At 38.0% G+C, this 11,383-nt stretch overlaps 1 long non-coding RNA gene across 1 annotated transcript; it reads right to left on the minus strand.

The window, feature by feature from the left end:
* Positions 1 to 4,655: 4,655 nt before the first annotated feature.
* LOC122053756 lies at positions 4,656 to 6,912 on the minus strand. The gene is made up of 4 exons (XR_006132338.1): positions 6,879 to 6,912; positions 6,381 to 6,470; positions 5,973 to 6,123; positions 4,656 to 5,073 (listed from the first exon to the last, which is right to left on the minus strand). It is a non-coding gene; the product is annotated as an uncharacterized LOC122053756 (long non-coding RNA).
* Between the last annotated feature and the right edge of the window lie 4,471 nt (positions 6,913 to 11,383).

The raw sequence follows: 11,383 nt of genomic DNA on the forward strand, positions 1-11,383 counted from the left end.
GGGACCCAACTCCAATCGATCGAAGTTGCTGATTTTGGCTGGTAAAGCCTGATTTCAGCATTTTTGAACCTTGTTTAGTATATGTAACCATTCCAACCCCCTCAAAATACATTTTTATACATAAAAAGAGTATTTTCATGTTGAAAACAAGAATGGATTGGTTAAGGAAAACTAAATTGAAGTTAAGGTTGAGATTTGTTTCATATTTTGAACATTTGAACCTCAAAACTTCTAAATTTGGGTTTCCTAAAGGTTTAGGGATTCCAAGTCATTGTTGGTGCAATGATAGAAGTTACCACCATGTCTTTAGGGGGAGGGACTCTTTAAAGACATGAAAGTTATTTTTCATGAACCTTGGAAGGTGGTTAACCTTCTTTTCAGACCATGCTCAAGGTTGAGTGTTTGAACTTTAATGGGGAGTGGATATCCTCATTGTTCAAGTGGTTTAAGTTAAAAATGTTCAAAGGTGGGCATTTGACTACATTAATGGGAGAATGCAGGGTTAAGGAGAATGAAGGTTATGGGACTTCATTATCGTGTTGATCACAACGAGTGAAGTTGTGAACAACGATGAGCAACTCTTCAGGGGGAGAGTTTTCAACAAGTGAATTTGTTGATGTGTGCCCAAAGGTGGGGTTGATGTGTGCTAATAGGGGGAGAATGAAGGGTTTAAGTTAGGACTTCATTACCTGGAGGGAGTTTGCCCTCTTAGGAGGAGAATGAAGGGTTTAACTTATGCTTTCATTACCTAGTGACATGAAGGAGGTTGAGGGTATGGGATTAGCCTAACTTAAATGTGATATTGTCAAACATCAAAAAGGGGGAGATTGTTGGTGCAATATCCCTCAGGTCAAGGCTGACCTGGTTGACCAAGCTTGAGTCTTAGTTTGGGTTTCTATGTTTGACAATGCAGTTGTGCATTTGGGGAGATTGTCTGGTGCAATTTCCCTCTGATCAGGGTCTAATCAGGTTGGTTGAAGAAGAGTCAAGTAGGTAAAGGTTGACCGGATACTTGACTGGGAAGTCCTAACTGGGATGTTAGGCAGAAGGAAAATCCTGGTGAGTGAAGCCAGGTGAAAGACCTAGTGAGTGAAGCTAGGCAGAAGAAAAATCCTAGTGAGTGAAGCTAGGTGAAAATCCTGGTGAGTGAAGCTAGGTGAAAGACCTAGTGAGTGAATCTAGGCAGAATGGAAGTCCTGGTGAGTGAAGCCAGGCACGGGGGAAATCCAGATGGGTCAAGGTTGACCAGACATCTAGTGAAAGTCCAAGTAGGTCAAGGGAGTGACCGGATACTTGGCAAGATAAAGAAAAGTCAAAGTGGGTCAAAGGGATTGACCGGACACTTGGTGAGGGAGTCCTAGCAAGTCAAGGGTGACCGGATGCTAGGCATGATGTTCCAGCCGGTCAAGGATTGACCAGATGTTGGTTTAGGGGCTTTGGGACTTGGTTTTGGGCAAAAACCAGCATCTGGATTGATCAGCTGATCGATTGGATGCTTCCTAATCGATCAGCCGATCGATCGGGTGAGTCCCTGCGACAGAGCTCCTCCCAATCGATCGATCGATTGGGAAGAAATGTCGCAAGCACAGAATGCCTCGTATCGATCGGTGATCGATCCAGAGACCCCGATCGATCAGTGGATCGATCGGGGTGGCGCGTTTTGTCGCGATAAGCCCTGGATCGATCAGCTGATCGATCCAGGCAAATTTCTAGAGCACAGAGGCACTCTGGATCGATCCACCAATCGATCCAAAGCCTCCTCGATCGATTGGGAGCATTCCAATCGATCGGGATCCGACCGTTGGCGTTGATAAAGGCTACAGGCGCTCGATTCCTTCGGTAGAGCTTTTTCACAGTGCTTATACGATTTATCTCCGATCTTCACCAGTGACTCCACAGCTCTCTCTCAAGTTCAGATCGCCAGTTCTTGAAGATTCTTGGAGGTTCCTCCAAGTCAAGAGGTGGATCAAAAGCAAGAAGAGAAGTTAGGGTTAGAGTTTATTGTAAGCTTTTGCTTGTATTTCATATCCTTTCCTTTCTTCTTGTATTGAGAGTTTGTAAAGGCTTCTCCGCCTTCGGTAGTTACCGTAGAGGAGTGTGTTTCATAGTGGAGGGTGTGTGAGTAGGTGTGGATCCTTGGACTAGTCACCTCTTGTGAGGTGGATACCAAGTAAACCCTCCTTGTTAGCGTTGTGTGTTTTGTTCTTGTACATTTCCGCTGCACATCTTTGAAGAAACAAGCAACGCCAAAAACGAGCACGCGACGAGCTATTCACCCCCCCTCTATCTACTTTTCGGTCCTAACAGAGATGTAATTGGTAAATCGTTACCTACCGATCATACTAAATGTTGGGCGTATTAGCCAAAACTAACTCAAGGGTTAGTATGATGTGGATCTTGTACCACATGAATTATAGAATTCAGTCGGAGCATCATTTAGTTAAAGACCTAATTAAATGATTTATAAAAAATATGATATTTATTTTCTACATTTTTCTGTTGTAGAATTGCCATGACGTCAAACACGAACATCTTCTCTCTGCGTTCTGTCCTTAAGAAGGACAAGCTCAACAGAGCAAATTTCTTGGACTGGTACAGGAATCTGAGAATAGTTCTTACTCAGGAACGTAAACTGTACGTTCTGGAGCAGCTCATTCCGGAGGCACCTCCTACCACTGCCACGCGAGCTGACAAAGATGCTTATAAGAAACATCAAGATGACGCATTAGATATGTCCTGTCTTATGCTCGCGACCATGAACTCTGAGCTTCAGAAGCAACATGAGTTGTTGAGTGCTTATGATATGGTTGAACATCTTTGTCACCTATATCAAGGACAAGCAAGGCATTGGAAGAGGAACTCCAAAGAATACCTGGAAGATCTTAAGAAGAAGAGAAATAAGATTTCTACTTTAGGTATACATGTTATAGAAGTCAACCTTTCTATTTCTTCATCGTGGGTATTAGATACCGGATGTGCTTCGCACATTTGTACTAATGTACAAGCGCTGAGAAATAGCAGGGCATTGACGAAGGGTGAGATAGACCTACGAGTAGGCAATGGAGCACGGGTTGCTGTTGTTGCTGTAGGAACTTATCATCTATCTCTGCCCTCTGGGCTTGTACTAGAATTAGATGATTGTTGTTATGTGCCTGCATTAACTAAGAACATTATTTCAGTTTCTTGTTTGGACAAGAAAGGTTTCTCGTTTACAATAAAGAACAAATATTGTTCCGTCTATTTAAACGATATGTTCTATTGTAGTGCACCTCTGATAAACGGACTCTATATTCTAGATCTTGAAAGCCCTATTTATAACATAAATACCAAGAGGTTCAAGTCAAATGACCTGAACCAAACTTATCTCTGGTACTGTCGCTTAGGTCATATAAATGACAAGTGCTTATCCCAGCTCCATAAGGATGGTTTGCTGGACTCATTTGATTTTGAATCTTATGAGACGTGCGAGTCATGCCTACTAGGCAAGATGACCAAGACTCCCTTTAGTGGGCACAATGAAAGAGCGACTGATTTGTTAGGACTCATACATAGTGATGTATATGACCCTTTCAATGTCGCTGCTAGAGGCGGTTATAGGTACTTCATCACATTTACTGATGACTTCAGTAGATATGGTTATGTGTACTTGATGACACATAAGTCAAAATCCTTTGAAAAGTTCAAAGAATTCAAGAATGAAGTACAGAACCAGCTTGGCAAGAGTATTAAGGTACTTCGATCAGATCGAGATGGAGAATACCTTAGCCATAAGTTTCGTGACTATCTAGCTGAGTGTGGGATCCTATTCCAACTCACTCCTCCTGGAACACCACAGTGGAATGGTGTATCCGAAAGGAGGAATCGTACCTTATTAGATATGGTACGGTCTATGATGAGTCACACAGATCTTCCGACATTCCTTTGGGGCTATGCTCTAGACACGACAGCTTTTATACTCAACCGAGTTCCATCCAAGGCCGTGATAAAGACACCATATAGGATATGAACTGGGAGAGATGCCCAAGTGTCTTTCATGAGGATTTGGGGATGTGAGGCCTACGTTAGACGTCAAGTCTCAGATAAATTAGGACCCAAATCCGACAAGTGCTACTTTATAGGATATCCCAAGGAAACTAAGAGATATTACTTCTACATCCCTAGTCAGCACACGATAGTTGTGGCAAAGACTGGAGGCGTGCGCGCTACAAGAAAACAGGGCTTCAGAGACGAAAAAATCAGTTTCTGAAAGTCACTTTTCTGTTTCTAAAAAAGGTTTGAAACAGAATATTCCGTATCTAAAATCCGTTATTGAAAGCCCCGTTGCTAATTTAAGAAATGAAATTATTCCGTCTCTAATTTAGAAACAGATTAAAAAGTCGTTTCTAAATTTGTTTTTAAATTAACCAAATAAAATAAATTTCAAATACAAAATCTGTCTCTAAATTTTGTTTTAAATCCGTCATTAATCCGTTTTAAATAACATATAAAAAATAATTTTAATCTGTTTATAAATTTGTTTATAATTATATTTATAAATCTAAATATAATTTTATTTTTTAATATATTACTATTTTTTTATTATATTATATTTCTATATTCTTATCTACTACAATAAACACACACATTTCAAATAAATATTTAAAATAACTAATTTCTAATCTAAAAGTATCATAAAATTAACATTGGGATAAATAAATATTTACATCGTCTAAGCAAATGTATAAAATTTTAAATCTCACCTTAAGTAATCTAATCTTTACATTCTATCACGACGCTCATGATCACAAGGATCAGATCCTCCTAGATATAAATGATTTGAATATTTCACCTCTTGAATCATTTTACAAACCTTCTCCTTTTCTTTGCTTTGCCTACCTTACTTGATAAACTTTTCTTCCCATTTTTTGTGATAAGAAGTTCAATACTTTGTTGCTTTCAATAATGTCTTCATATATCCTCTTGCTAGTAGTGTGCATGTCTATGATTTCTTCCCTTTGCCCTCCCTTGTCTCGAACTCCATGAGATGAATTACTTCATACGGATTAATGAACCAACCAAGTTTGTTGAAACAATCTAGCAAAATCAAAACATGAAATGAGTAAGTTTAATAAATATAAAAACAAGCATGCAATGAAATAACATATATCAAAAAAAAAAAAGACTACTTACTAACCGTACAAATTTATATTATCTCCATTGAGATTTGGACCACAACCTAGGGGAGAAATGAGATAATCAAACTTAGGACAATTAACATGCAATGACATTATTTGTTTAAAAATCTATCCTTGAGTCTGGGTCATAATTCTTATATCCTCGCAAATATGTCATCAACAACATTCTGATCAACCGATTATATTTTTAATTGATATCAAGTTCATTATCCTAACTGATTTTCCAAGTCTTGACTTATTTGCCATCCTTGCAATCTTCAAAACCCCTCAACAAAAGGGGAAGCACTTTTCATCCTGAGAGTCCCCAATAACTCATGAACATACATATACTTTATTTTAGTAGAAAGCTACAAATTTTCCAACAGCTAAACCCTGGTCGATTGATGCACAACCAAACTTTTTTCACCATTGTTTTCTGGTCCTCTTGAAATGCTACACTCATACAAACGAGATCATATCAGACTAAATAATAAATTTCTTTTGCAATTATATTTACACTAGAAAAAGAAACTCTTGGAGTTTGAATTTTGAACCAAGCACATATAAATTACTTTGATAGATATTTAACAATAGCAATGAGTCACCAGATTCTTAAAAACCAATTTTAGAAAACTACTGTCTTATTCACTAAGATTTTCCAATCAAAATATATGAAATTACATATGGAACACCGACCAAGTCTTCGACCTTGATATTTGACATTATATTCTAATACAATTTACAAAATTTGGAATCATGGATATATTGTATCTCAGTAAAGCAATATAATAAGTTTAAAAGACATCATTTAGTATTTACCTTGCAATGCAGTTGCCTAGCCTTGATAGGAGAGGAACCACTAAACCAATTTAATGATTCAACACGGAATGTCAGCCGCCTTTTATTTAATGAAAAGTAGTTTCTTGATTAAGAAACCACATTGTTATGTACAAATTTTTCAGCAACATACCTGCAATGATTGATTCAGGTAATATGAAACTGAACTAAACATTAGTCATAAGTTACAACTGAATCATGTAATGCAGCGAATATCAGAAAATAAGAGAGAAGCATTTCTATCACCACTGTAGTGTTCATGCAACGAAACGAGGCAACAGAGCAAGATATGTGCTGAGGCAATACAGCATACTAGGGTACACCAGGAAACCACATACCTTGTTCTTTATGGAGTTCCGATCAAATTTAACTTTGACAAGTAATGTAGACCTTGATATCAGCGTCTGAGGCCTGATAGATCTCTAGAGCCTTAGCTTCGAGTTCAATCTTCCTCTCCTCAAATTCCTTGGTGATCTCCTCCTGCAACATCAAGATAGATTTTATATATATAAGCAAATTAAAGAAGAAGAAGAAGAATTAAGAAGAAAAAAATATTGTTGGGAATTAATTATCGACCTGTGATTCCTCAAATGACTTGCAGCCCTATGTGGAAATTAACATTGAATGAAATCTAGAGCATTAAAAAAATCTAATCCTAATTGCATCCAAATGAAGAATAGAATTTATAGCAATTGAAAGAGACAAGACTAGTAGAAATTAAGTAAAATAAAGTGCACGAATTTAAACCTAACTATTAGAAGAAACATTTTGTCAAACACCTTAAGAGCATGAATCAAAATGACATGGGTACATGCAAACCTAAAACATGGGAGAACAGCTTAAGTACAAAAACATCAAACAATCAACCATGCAAATCAACATATCGACCATTGAAGAAGAAGCTTGCTGTTCAGAATCTGATAAAGGTCGGAGATGTCTGTGGGAAGCCAGTGCTGAGCATGAAGTGAAGAGCTCTCCGAAAGAGGACCGCTGCTTGCTTTGGGCAGCCAGATCTTGGAGATGTCGTGGCTGGATGTTGACTATGAAGGACCTCTTATCTTCTAGACCGAAGAGAAGAGGGTTGCGGTTTGGATCTGAAGCAGAGAAACTCCGTCGTGGCCTGGATGCTGGTGTCGGCACGTCGGGGCAGACAATCACGAAAAGCCACTGGAGGAAATGATGGCGTTGGCTGGAATCGCGGGTAGAAAATGACGGTGGGAAGATGGAGAGGAGATGGCCGGCCGGCGGCGGTGGAGTGGTGGCGGACCGCCGACCCCTTTGGTGGAGTGATGGCGAAGAAGGGAGAAGTGGCGTACCGACCTTCGCAGCGTGAGAAACCGAGCGAAGGATAAGAAGATGCTTGCTTGTGGATTTTATTTCCCCAGATCTGATCCGATGGTCTGATCAATCCAGATCTGATGGAGCGGTAGAGATCAAATCTGAGTGAATGGTCGAGATCCACTAGAACCCATTGAATGGTTAGGATGGCTAGATCAAGATGAACGGCTCAGATCATTCTAGATCTACACAGATTGGTCAGAACCAACCAGATCTTAATGAACGGCTAGAATTAATCAGATCTAAATTCTTCATTTAATTTGCTTTAGATATAATCCAATGACTCAGATTTCTTCAGATTGGACTTCTCATTAACTCAAATCTTTATGTTTAATTTGGTTCAACTTGAGCTCAATCCATAAAAAATAAAAGTACACAATTATGAGTAGAAATCCATAAAAATAGGAAAAATTATAACAAAACTCATAATATGAATCCAACTCAATAAACATGATAAGAATCAACAATTAATCATACGAAAGGATTAAAACATGAAAATCAAGGACATAAATAATGCATCAAAATGTTAGTTATCAGCGGTCGAGCGAGGAAATCCCACGAAATTGCTGCGACGAGAGAAAGAAAGGGAAGGGTTGATTTAGGTTACAAAGAGGGCTCAAGCAAAAAAAAACATATTAAGAAAAAAATAATACAGGCTAATAAATTTTAGGGAAAAAATAGTCCATAATATTTGAGAATAATGACATAAATTTATAAATCCAAGTTTATTTCATCACAAATTTTATTAATTTAGAAACTAATTTTTTATCTCAATTGTTTATATTTTAAATGATATTTTTAACATTTTTTAAAAATCTATTTATACTTAATATATTTTTTAAAAATTATATAAAATTTTATTTCAAATCTATTTCATATTTCATCTCAAATTTCATTTTATACATTATATTTTTAAAAATAAAATAAATTTATCTTTGTTAAATTTTAAATAATTTTTAATAGAAATATGGTTTCAAATTCTATTTATAATCCATATTTATTTTCTTAATAAAAATTTATATTTTATTTTGTCTTCAATTAGTTTTAAATTCTAGTTTAGTTTTTTATATTATATTTTATTAAAGTAAAACAAATTAGTGATTTAGTAGAAAATCATTCTTTGATTTATAAAAACTTAGAAACAGATTTTATTTCTGTTTCAAATATTCATTTATAATCTGTATTTATTTTTGTTTATAAAAAATTATTGACAATTTCATCTCAAATTCATTTTAAATTCTGTTTCAAATTTATTTTTGTATATTTTATTTTATTTAACTAAAACGGATTATTAATTCTATAGAAAATCTGTTTCTGATTTACTAAACTTTGAAACGGATTTTAATTCCGTTTTAGAAATCTGTTTCTGAAGCCTTGTTTTCTTGTAGTCTTTCTAGAAAGAGACTTTGTTTCTAGAAAGACTAGTGGGAGTACATTCGATCTTGAAGAAGTTCAAGATGCAGATCATAACACTGAAGCCTCGATGGAAGTTGAACTGGAACAACAAAGTGTTGTGGATGATGTTGTTCCACAAAGAGTTGAGGAACAACAACCAGTTCAAATAGACCTACCTCTTCGCAGGTCTGATAGGGTACGTCGTCAGCCTAAGAGATACTCATTTCTCTTGTCTAACCATGATGACGTTGTGCTCATAGAGGATGAGCCTATCACCTATCAGGAAGCTGTGATGAGACCAGATTTCGAGAAATGGCTAGAGGCCATGAGATCCGAAATGGAATCCATGTACACCAACCATGTATGGACTTTGGTTGATCCACCTGAAGGGGTAAAACCCATAGGGTGTAAGTGGGTCTTTAAGAGAAAGACTGACACGGATGGACTTATCTATAAGGGTCGCTTGGTAGCTAAAGGTTTCAAGAAGATTCATGGTATTGACTATGATGAAACTTTTTCACCAGTAGCGATGTTTAAGTCCATTCGGATCATGCTTGCTATTGCAGCTTACCATGATTACGAGATCTGGTAGATGGATGTCAAAACCGCATTTCTGAATGGAAACCTACTCGAGGATGTGTACATGACACAACCTGAGGGTTTTGTAGATCCAAAGCATTCTAGCAGAGTATGCAAGCTGCATAGGTCCATTTATGGACTAAAGCAAGCTTCTCGGAGATGGAATCTTCGATTCGATGATGCAATCAAATAGTTTGGTTTCATCAAGAATAAAGATGAACCTTGTGTCTACAAGAAGGTTGTAGAGGACATAGTTGTCTTCCTCATATTGTATGTGGATGCCGTCCTACTCATTGGGAAAGACATCCCTTTGCTACAGTCTGTCAAGACTTGGTTAGGGACATGTTTCTCAATGAAGGACTTAGGTGAGACATCCTGCATTCTAGGGATACAGATCTATAGAGATAGATCTAAGAGATTACTTGGCCTAAGTCAGAGTACATACATTGACAAGGTACTCCTTCGGTTTGCCATGTAGAACTCTAAGAAGGGGTTTCTGCCGATGTCATATGGCGTGAGTTTTTCGAAGACTCAAGGTCCCTCTTCAAGAGAGGAGAGAGACCGCATGGATTAGATCCCTTATGCTTCAGCCATAGGATCTATCATGTACGCCATGCTATGTACTCGACTTGATGTCTTGTATGCTTTGAGCATGACGAGCAGATACCAGTCAAATCTAGGTGAAAGTCACTGGATAGCGGTCAAGAATATTCTTAAGTACTTAAGAAGGACTAAAGAATATTTCTTGATATATGGAGGCGATGATGAGCTAGCTGTAAAGGGTTACAGTGATGCTAGCTTCCAGACCGACCAGGATGATTATCGATCGCAGTCAGGGTTCGTGTTTTGCATAAATGGTGGTGCTGTGAGCTGGAAGAGTTCGAAGCAGGACACAGTAGCTGATTCTACGACAGAAGCCAAGTATATTGCTGCATCAGAGGCAGTTTGGATTCGCAAGTTCGTCACTGAACTTGGGGTGGTTCCTAGCATTGCTGACCCTATTGAGCTCTATTGTGACAACAATGGAGCTATAGCACATGCGAAGGAACCTCGCTCACACCAGCGGACCAAACACATACTACGACACTTCCATCTCATTCGAGAGATTATCGAGAGAGGAGATGTGAAGATTTGCAGAGTACCCACAGAGGCTAACATCGCAGATCCCTTGACCAAGGCTTTGGCACAGAGGAAGCATGATGGTCACACTAGGTCATTGGGGCTTAGAGCCTACACTGATTGGCACTAGTGCTAGTGGGAGATTGTTAGCTAGAGCCCTAGAGCCAATCATTTGATGATTGTATTATGAACTTGTTGTATCATATTCTATATAAATAAAGGCATTTGGTTTTTGGTTATTATACTTACTTATATTGGTGCCAAATAAACTAAGTATAATAACGTCCTTGAGTAGAAGGTTCTTACCTATATCAATCGGTTAGCTGAACCGATAGTGAGAGGATATAGGGAACACTACTCTTAATCTTTCCTAGTCGAGTATTAACATTCAGGGACAATGTTAATGCAATAAGACTAGCATGTAGGTCAACTCGATGACTTGATCTCACAAGTCATGGATATAGAGATATCAAGTTGACACATGAGTATGCATTAGAGAATGCATACTGAATGACCCGCCATGAGAAAGTATCATGGATCGTTATATGAGTGTCATATACTTTCTCATGTGGCTATTAGTATGACTACTAGTCCTTGGACCTGAAGTCACCATGGATCCCTACATAAGGAATTATGTACTTTGGTTTCGTCTAACGTCACCCGTAACTGGGTGGACTATAAAGGCGATTACTGGGTATGTAACGAATTATGCAGAGGGATGTGAGTGATGTAGATGGGATCTATCCCTCCTATATGACGAGAGAGACATCGGTATTCTTGATAGAGTGAGACCACGAAGTGCATGGCCAAGCCCAAATGAGTCAATATGAGATATTGAGCTCATTTGTTTTAGTGAGTATACTTGGAGTTCAAGATTTAGATTGATCAGAGGATGACACGGTCTATGCCTCACATTGATCAATCTAGATGTCTAGGATAGAAGGACACTTGTCATATATTGT

Source organism: Zingiber officinale, chromosome 3A (genome assembly GCF_018446385.1).
Source record: "Zingiber officinale cultivar Zhangliang chromosome 3A, Zo_v1.1, whole genome shotgun sequence".
Taxonomy (NCBI): domain Eukaryota; kingdom Viridiplantae; phylum Streptophyta; class Magnoliopsida; order Zingiberales; family Zingiberaceae; genus Zingiber; species Zingiber officinale.